At 32.3% G+C, this 9416-nt stretch overlaps 1 pseudogene; it reads right to left on the bottom strand.

Annotated features, from left to right (window-relative positions):
- LOC106458019 overlaps nucleotides 1-8102 on the bottom strand; it is a 54256-nt pseudogene extending 46154 nt beyond the window's left edge.
- Nucleotides 8103-9416: the final 1314 nt, after the last annotated feature.

Here is a 9416-nt window from a genome sequence, read left to right as displayed (position 1 = left end):
CCGTGGGGGCGTTATAATGTGACGGTCAATCCCACTATTCGTTGGTAAAAGAGTAGCCCAAGAGTTGGCGGTGGGTGGTGATGACTAGCTGCCTTCCCTCTAGTCTTACACTGCTAAATTAGGGACGGCTAGCGCAGATAGCCCTCGTGTAGCTTTGCGCGAAATTCAAAAACAAGAACAAGAACATGGACTCTAGTTCTTAGATGCCTGTTTTTAATAGGATCCACTATAGTAACCAGAAGGATAACCTTTGAATTTAAATCTCAATGTGCAGACAGAATGTCCAAAATGTTTAAATTAAAATATAGTAAAATCATTATTTGTCCTTTCCAAATAAAAAAGAATATGTCCGGAATTTTTTGAATATGATTTGTTATGAAATGCATCACGTTCTACTAAAGCATCTACGTTTTACTCCAAAACTGTATTTCAAAGTGAATAGTCTTTTGGCATTGCGAATGATGCTATGTGCTTTATGACTTGCACAAACTCTGTTCTTATATGTTATACCCATGTATATTTTTATACATCCCTTTTGTGTAACACATTATTTTCAACTTTACTGATATTTATAAAACAATAATATATTACATTTACATGAAATTTAAGCACAAAATATAACCTTTTTTTTCAAAATAATAATCTTACTTGCAAAAAGTTGTTACTATGTTTGACGAAACCTTTAATGGTTGGCCGGCTGGTAAAGTATCCTGTCCAATAAGCGTGTGGATCACTTGCATAAGGAAAGAAGTCATCAGATTTGGTAGGCCAGGTCTTATTGGCTTGGTTGAGGGCGTAGAGGTAACAAGATGGCGTTGAATAAAACAGATTCACATTACTTCCATTCTTTTGCTTAAAAACGGAATTTAAAGAAAACTAATATTCATCTTTTATTACATTTCTCCAATTTATGTGACATAAAATTGTATGAGAAAAATTAAGATTTAAGAAAACTTTTTTTTTCAGTAAAACGTGTCAGAGCGATATTTAAAGCAGCTCCTTCTAGAAACTAAAACTCAATTAAGATACTTTTTCATTTACCTTTCAATAAAATATAGTATTTCACAAAGAAAAGATGAAATGCTTTCTCTTCTTCCCCATTTGTTTTAGAAACTTAAACAAGCATAGTGTAATCAATATTTATTGAGCAATGGATAATTTTATGAATAATAATTGAAAAATCCACTGGCAACAAAATTCATTCAATTTTGGAAACATCTCATGAATCTTACCTTTTGGTTCACAAATCTGATGATCTTGTCCAAGTTTTTATACCACATATCTGCATTCTGATAATTAAAGTCATCCCCCATGGTCATTATTATGTGATTGGTAGTGAACGTTTTTGCCTGCAATACCAGAACAACAAAAAATAAAAGAAAACTGAAAATTTCTCACCCTTGAATTAATGTGAGCAGCTAGTTTGTCCAGGTTTTTGTACCATGAATGAGCACTCTGGTATTGGAAATCTCCCCCCATGGTCATAATGAGATGATTGGTTTGGTATAGACCGGCCTGAAAAGATTAGTTATTCCAATAATTTATAAGGAATTTTATCTTTACGGTTAAAGTTAAATTACTTATCTATCTATCTGACTGTCTTTCTAACTTAAACGGTTATAGTAACATTTCCAACATTTATTTTCCATAGACATCACATCACTATTTTTAAATATTTCCAGAAGAGATGGTCACTACAGAACATTTAAAAAAATTGATTAGAACGTGTGTCTCTTGGATTAGTCCCTACGGGAGGACAGCGATAAGTTTACAGACTTGCAACTCTAAAATCCGGGGTTTGATTCCTTGCGGTGGATACAGCAGATAGCCCAATGTGGCTTTGCTTTAAAGCAAACAAAAACAACTCTTTTGTTAAAATTTACAGTATGTTTGTTAATGTACGCTGTTCTTGTTTCACTACCATTGTACATACGCCTGTTATTGCATTGTAACATGAAACGTATAGATAACTATAGTCATTGTTAGATCAATTTTAAAATACCTTTAGAACGACTGGATTTATTATATAAAGAACACACCTGATTGTCTTTCAGTCACTAGAAATCTATTGCGTGCCACATATGTATCCGTTTATGAAGATACAAACTCTTACCTGATCCTTAGCAATCTTTATGAACTTGTCTACTCTTTCATCGACGTTGTAATCATGTAGACGCGTATCATCCTGCAAATTTAGAAACAGATATCGTATATCAGATTGATAAGTTTTATTTCGCAACAGAATTTGTTTTCAATGAAAACGATATGATTTATAACACTACTTTATACGTACTAAGTGTATTCAACATTGTTACATGCACCATTTGTTGAAAATCTATCTATCCATCTAACTATATGTTTATCTAACGAACTTATGAACGTAGAGATCTACTTCCTAAAACTTCTTTTTGATACTTGCATATTTTTACACATATATAATGTGTGCATGTGGAGTGCTATGTATTCAGACACGAACCCCCCAAAGACTTTCGTATTCCTCTAAACTGTGCCTTTCCTAAAGTTGTGGCTTTCTAAGTCTTAGTTGACATTTTTCATGGTTAGTTAAGTGATTTTACAATATCTTCTTAAAGAAAAATGTTGAACAAGTACATTGTGTATAATTTTTGAAAGTTTAATAACTAGTTTCTTCGATCATCGCATCTGGTCTTAAAAGATGTTTTTTAAGGTATGCATTACTAACGCCATTTGGCAGAAAACTGTGGTCTTCTTTAATATACGCACAAGGGACTCCTGGAGGCATGATTATTTATTGAACAATATTTCAATTTTTTTCTATACACATGTGAAAATCGTCACCTTCAAAAGTGTCATTTTGTCTGAATCATCCTTGGCAAAAATTCTACCTTAAAGGCACACAATACTAACTTAATCCGGTGTATTTATGTAAATTTTAGGCATTTTCTACCTTCTTTGTTAATTAAGTGGTCTGCTCTTAATTTAATTTAATTTAATTAGTCATTAAATGGATGTAGCATTTCTTTGATTTACGAACCGTTTTTATTTTGGTTTCCACCTTTTTTTATTAACATGATTTATATGTTAAGTTTGAAACTTACAAATTCAAACAGTTATGAATAATAGTGCTTGCAGTTAAACTTTAATCTCACTTAAGTATCTTGAGTTAAAACCTACATAAAGAAACTTAACTCCAAACAACCGACGAGAACAATTGTTGGAATGGAAACTGCGATTGTAATGTTGATTATTTTTGTAAACGATAACAAAGAAGTAAGAATGTAATATTTTATAAAGCTGAAGGCCAGACGACCAATAAATACCAAAAGAATGTGCATTGCAGTATGATAATTTAAAGACCAACGTTGTGTTTACTTCCTTAACATTACCGAAACTGTGTGCTAAACAGCATTCAGTAAGACTAAAATTATTGTTACTTACCATTATCGGAATATTGTCACACAAAATATCGTAACAGAAACCTGGAGGTGGATAATAGGTGTTGGGTAAAATTCCAGTAAACAAATCTGCTGCTGGTCCTGGGTTGAATAACGTAAAATGGAGAAAATTTAAAAATTATATATTATAAGAAAACTAACTGAATCGATCGTATGAGGAGCCTTAACGTCTATGCATTGTCCAAAAATTACTGATTTCTGGAAATTTATTTTCAATAATTGTTTAGCATATTTGTAATTGAAAATTACAACAATAATTTATATGATAGGAGTAATATACCACTATTTTGAAAATAATCAGTTTGATCACTCGTTTTAAAATATCTAATTTTCCTTCTTTTATAAATGCAAAGACAAAACCTTTGCTATTTCTTGTTATGTATTAATGTAAATACACCAAAAGTATGTATACATTTTTTTTAGCAAATCAATTCCATCATTAGATAATGCTAAACCAGAAACTTAGACATGTATTTAGTGTCGTACCTAGATCGTCGCTTGCTTTCCACACCATCTCCATCGTTTTCGTTTTTCTCTTTTTTTCTTGTCGTGGTAGTCAATACGACCCAAAAACAACCCGTCGAAATACATCTAAAACAGTTTTTAAATAATTGTATTTATATTTTATTGTATTAAGCTTTAAATAAATACTTACCGTTGCATTTATATTTTTCATTTCTTAAATTTTATAATTTCTGGGCAAAAATAATATGCTTGCTAGTTAATGTTTATCAAATTAAAAAAAAATCTAATTTTGTGAAATTATCAAATAATTTTCAAATGAATTATCAATAACTAATGTAGTTTTCAGTTACTTTCACTGTATCGCAATTAATTTTTTAGTGTAGTATCGTGAAAAAGTTTGTTACTCTGCCCTCATAATGATTAAGTAAATGTATTGTTTATTTTTTCAAGAAACTTGTAAATTAAAATAATCTATGAATAAAAAACAATATAACAAACTCAAACAACGAGTAACTAAAAGAAGCAAGTCAAAACAACAATTTTAGGTAAACATTATAAGGGCCTGGCATGGCCCGATGGTTAGAGGTGCTCGACTCGCAATTTGAGTTTCATGAATCCAAATCCTGCCATCGAAAAATTGAAATCAGTACCACTTTTCGTTGGTAAAAGAATAGCCAAAGAGTTGGAGGTGGATGGTGTTGACTAGATGTGTCTTTCATCTAGTCTATCACTTCAAAATTAGGGTTGGCTAAGGCAGATATCCTTCAACTAGCTTTGCGCGAGATTAAAAAAAAACAAATAATAATAAAATTTATTTAGTATCTAAGTCTTTTTTTTTCTCAGAAAATATGACTTTCTAACACATATAATACATATCTTTAGTAACAGAACAATGCTCATTATTTTACTATGGCTGCTGTAAATGACCTTTTCAGGCGTATTTGTCAACTTGATCAGGTAACAACTGAATATTCGTTGGTTGTAAAATTGTCAACTTGATTAGGTAACAATTGACTCTTCCTTAGTTGTAAGTTCGGCTAAATGTGTTCTATGATTAAAGAATCAAATAAAGAAATTGTCCTTTAAAAGGTTAAAAAGGTCTTCACAAACGAACTAAAGAAACGACCTATTTGGGACACTAACACAATTATCCTGTAAATTAGGAGAAGAAAAGTCTTTCCTTTTTCCATTGTATGTTAATTATTAAGGATTCAACAGTCTTCCTAGATAATTTCAGAAAAGAACGTTTCTCACAGGCCTACTGATTCATTTTGTCCATCATAATAAGTTGATTAACCTTTATAGCATTTTCTTCTCGGACATGAAGGTAGCGAAATATCTCAAATTTTTAGCAAATGAGGACAGCAATATAGGATAATAAAATGCATGAATGGTATAAGAATATATTTCCTAAGCTTCAGCTTTTTGCTAGTGATACGTATTCTTCAGGGTTAATAAACTGTAGATTTTTTTTTCTAATAAACGTATTCAGTCGTTATCAGTAATGTTTTAAGCAGGTCCTCGAAACAATCTTTCAGAGATTATTTAGAAATTTCGTACCTGTGCAAACAATGAAGCCTGTTCCCGAGAATGGCCGAACGGATCAATCTGCCATCCGATTCGAGGAATCCCACAGGAACCGAACGTGTCTGAGAGACGACGGAATCCCCACGTCATTTGATCGATGATGTCATTGTAGTGGCACGTGGCTTCGTCATTCATTGACCAGCCTCCGCTAATAAACTCCAACTGACCTACCAAAATAAAATAATAATAATGTAATTAGTTAGGACATGGAAAAAATAAAACATTTCATTGTGCTATACCTTGAAATGATAATAATGTACAAAACTTATATGACGTGCTCCTGAAATATTAAACAGTGTTTATGTTCCAGAAATATTAAACAGTGTTTATTTTCCAATGCCTATTTTTATTTTTCATTCGATTAGGATGACTTAGTTGGATTTAGTGAAGGGTTATTTGTTAATTACCAACATATTTTATTCGTGGTTAATCATATTGGTGATAAAGCTATTAGTATTAACATTAAAGTATCTTTTAAATGTGCTCATTTTTACCTCTTTTGTTTTTCCATTTATAAGGCCCCCCAGTGGCACAGCGGTATGTCTGCGGACTTACAACGCTAGAAACCGGGTTTCGATACCCGTGGTGGGCAGAGCACAGATAGCCCTTGTGTAGCTTTGTGCATAATTAAAAACAAACAAATCCATTTATAAGACATTTAGAAAGTACATAACACCCATAGTCTATAGTTTATTCACCTATATCTATGAGAGCATGATGCAGTTAATTAGATAAAATGGGAACTATTGGTTAGACTATAGCTGGTCAAACGGCGTCCGCGAGCTGGATCTGGTTCATGAAGGTATTTTATCTGACCTGTTTTTTTAATCGCATTTTATTTTGGTCAAACTGGTAAAACAAAAAGAAATCGAGACCAAGCAAACCATTTTAGTGACGGTTGTGATTTTTTTTTGTTTCATATGTTAACTCAGCTATTTATTCAAAAAAACATATAATTAACTGGCGGTCTGTAGTAGAAGTATGAAATGAAATTTAAATTAAGGAAATATTCTGAACGTACTTTACCCGCTCATACAGTTTCGTCCCCAAGACGACAATGGGTACTAAAAACTTGAAATATATTATCATGAAAAAAATAACTCTCATCGATTTGCAACAATCAGTTACAGTAGGTAAATCAGATAATCATGCCTATATAACGTTCTAAAACTGAATAAATAATTTGTTTGTATCATGCAAACTTAAGTAGACTTAATGTTGTTTTTCTTCGTGCAAAGCTATACAATTTGGAACTGAACCTCGAATTTTCGCATTGTAAGTCCGTATACAACGGGAGATGAATACACTTAAAACGGCTACGGTTGTATTGGAAATACAATTTAATATATCTGTCAAAGAACACTATAAATTTATGACATGAAATATAGAAGTCCGTGTTATGTAGTAACAACCATACTCTGGAAGCAGTTCCTTTTATGGACTTTTTCCGTCTAGAGTTTTTATTTCTTTTTGGGACGACGTTTCTGGTTCTATGCTGAGCGCTTCGTCAGGTCTATTCTATAATAATGCACTACCAAAACTAATCCTTAAAGAAACATCCACACCCAGAAAAGCTGAATACTACAGTTTTTTTTAGCTGTATCAGCTATCATTAATCGTGTTTATTTGACTTGTGATGTTTGAAGTTTTTTTTTTGGCCTGTTCATTGCAAAAAAGTGTTCTTCAGCTTTCAAGCCGAATCTAACATTCTTATTTTTGTCACGTTTCGATGCTACTGATAGTTAAATGATATATATATATAAATATATCATCCCCCTTTTTAGTATCCACCAGTAAATGTGGTAATCGGATACAGGATTCCATTATATGGTATTACACGTCCCTATTTGACGTATTTTCAGATGACATGACATCACATTCAAACCTCACCAACTGTATTTCATGACTTCAAGAATATATAACAAGATGTATTTCAGACTTAAATTATATCCGATGACCAGTTTTCGAACTTGAATTATGTCTGATGACAAGTTTCTGTAAGCATTGAATATGTTATGCTGTTTACGGTTATTAAAAACATAACTTGACCTTTCTGTATATTTTTAAATAAATGACGTCACTTTTAATTTTTGAGATGCATACTTGGCATGGTTGCTTAATGCTTTGAATGATAGAACGCATAAGGAACTTTGTGTATGCTAAGTTTCACTAAATGAACATTACGGATATTATTGCGGATGTTATTACTACATAACTCTCATTACGTTAAAATCTAATAAGGTTGGACGTCACACTAATTTCTCAGTGTATGTTTGGAAGACTTGACGTCACACACTCTCCCAGAAAAAAAAAAGGGGGGGTTTCGAGACTAAATCATATTGCAAACACCTTTTTAACATAGTATACAGTTAATTTTCGTTTTAAACGTTCATTAATGCGCTAGTCGATGTAGCAATTATGAACTCTTGACGTCAGACTTACCATTTCTTACCAACTTCTGGACTTGGTGACGGACATGGTCGTGTTGTTGCTGCCACCAGCGCCAAAAGAAAGCTGTCTCGACGTAAATAAAACGCTTATTTGGATCGTGACGTAGTTCTTGTACTACAGAATCAAGTATATATTGGACGCCAGCCCTTTGTATGGTGTTGTTAGCTAGACACGACGTAAAAAAAAATACATCAACAACATAAAGTTAGCAGTTTTTAATCAATTGAGTACACATTACAATAGTGTCTAATTTAGATATGCCATCTAATATTTATACTTATTTGTTTTTTCAGATATTCGTGAAAAGCTACACGAATGCTATCCGCGCTAGTTGTCTAATTTTGAGCTGATAAAGCAGAGGGAATAGTGGGATTTGATCACTTTTAAAACGCACCATAAACTCCAAAGTGCAGAGCGTTTTTTTTAGGAGGGGGCAACAAGACGCGAACCTAACCCTAATTCTCATAAGCCCCTAAAATCTCAATACAAATTAATTTATCATTTCTTATAAAACCTACATCTAAAAAAACATAAAAATACTGCATATAGTAAGCTAATAAAGAATTACAACAAATAGGTTTATTCTTTGAGCATTAGAAGTTAAAAACCATCATTGAAACGAAATCCACATCTGATCCCATTACTCCGAAGAAGAAAAAAGCATTTAAGTGATGTAAGAATTTTTCTATTGTTGTGTAAGCGGCGGTTGCTGTATAATTTTCTTCAATGCTGTTCACTCAACCTAATTTTAAAACTTATGCAACTCGTTATGTTCAATGCGTAATCGCAGTTAAACTGGTTATTGTTTTGTTATTAGATATAAACAGCTTTATCAGATCGGTCGTGTGTGAAAATAACAGAAATATAAGTTAGGCTGTTTATAACGTTAAGTTTCATTGAGTAGCGAGACACTAAGTCATCGTTGCATGATGAAACATAAAGTTAATACGCTAAATGTGATACCTGTTTTCACTAATCAATAATCACTTTTCAATAATCACCTAAGGATTCGACTGAGTTTAAATGTTGCGAACTTAGTAATCAGTTTGACTGCATCGGAACTAGTTAAAGACAAAAAAAGTTAAACAACATATTACAATTTCTTGGATTTGAAGCCAACTCCGAACTTGATTAGAGCCGTGTTGTTGTTAGATGTTTTAAAAGTTAATAAGTTTCTCTTAACCCTGTTATTAATAAAGGTCTTAAAGCAATCACATTTACTGTCTCAGAATACTAAACTGTCAGGATTATTTATATAAAATAACCTTCATATTACAGTTAACGAAAGAATTTATTGGGCCAAAAACCTGCTGTTTTCCTATTCTCCGGTTTGAAGTGAACATTATATATTAAAAGTTTTAAATTAGGCTTATAACAGATTAACGAAAGAGGATCATATTGTTACGTCCCCGTTTGTTAATTAACTTTCCGTAACTTCGTTCCGACTAAACTTAAGCGAAACAAGTTCTTTCTTAATAA

This window comes from Limulus polyphemus, unplaced genomic scaffold, assembly GCF_000517525.1.
Source record: "Limulus polyphemus unplaced genomic scaffold, Limulus_polyphemus-2.1.2 Scaffold405, whole genome shotgun sequence".
In the NCBI taxonomy this organism is placed as follows: Eukaryota; Metazoa; Arthropoda; class Merostomata; order Xiphosura; family Limulidae; genus Limulus; species Limulus polyphemus.
The sequence above is the reverse complement of the archived record's forward strand: the minus strand, read 5'-3'. Positions and strand labels throughout refer to the sequence as shown.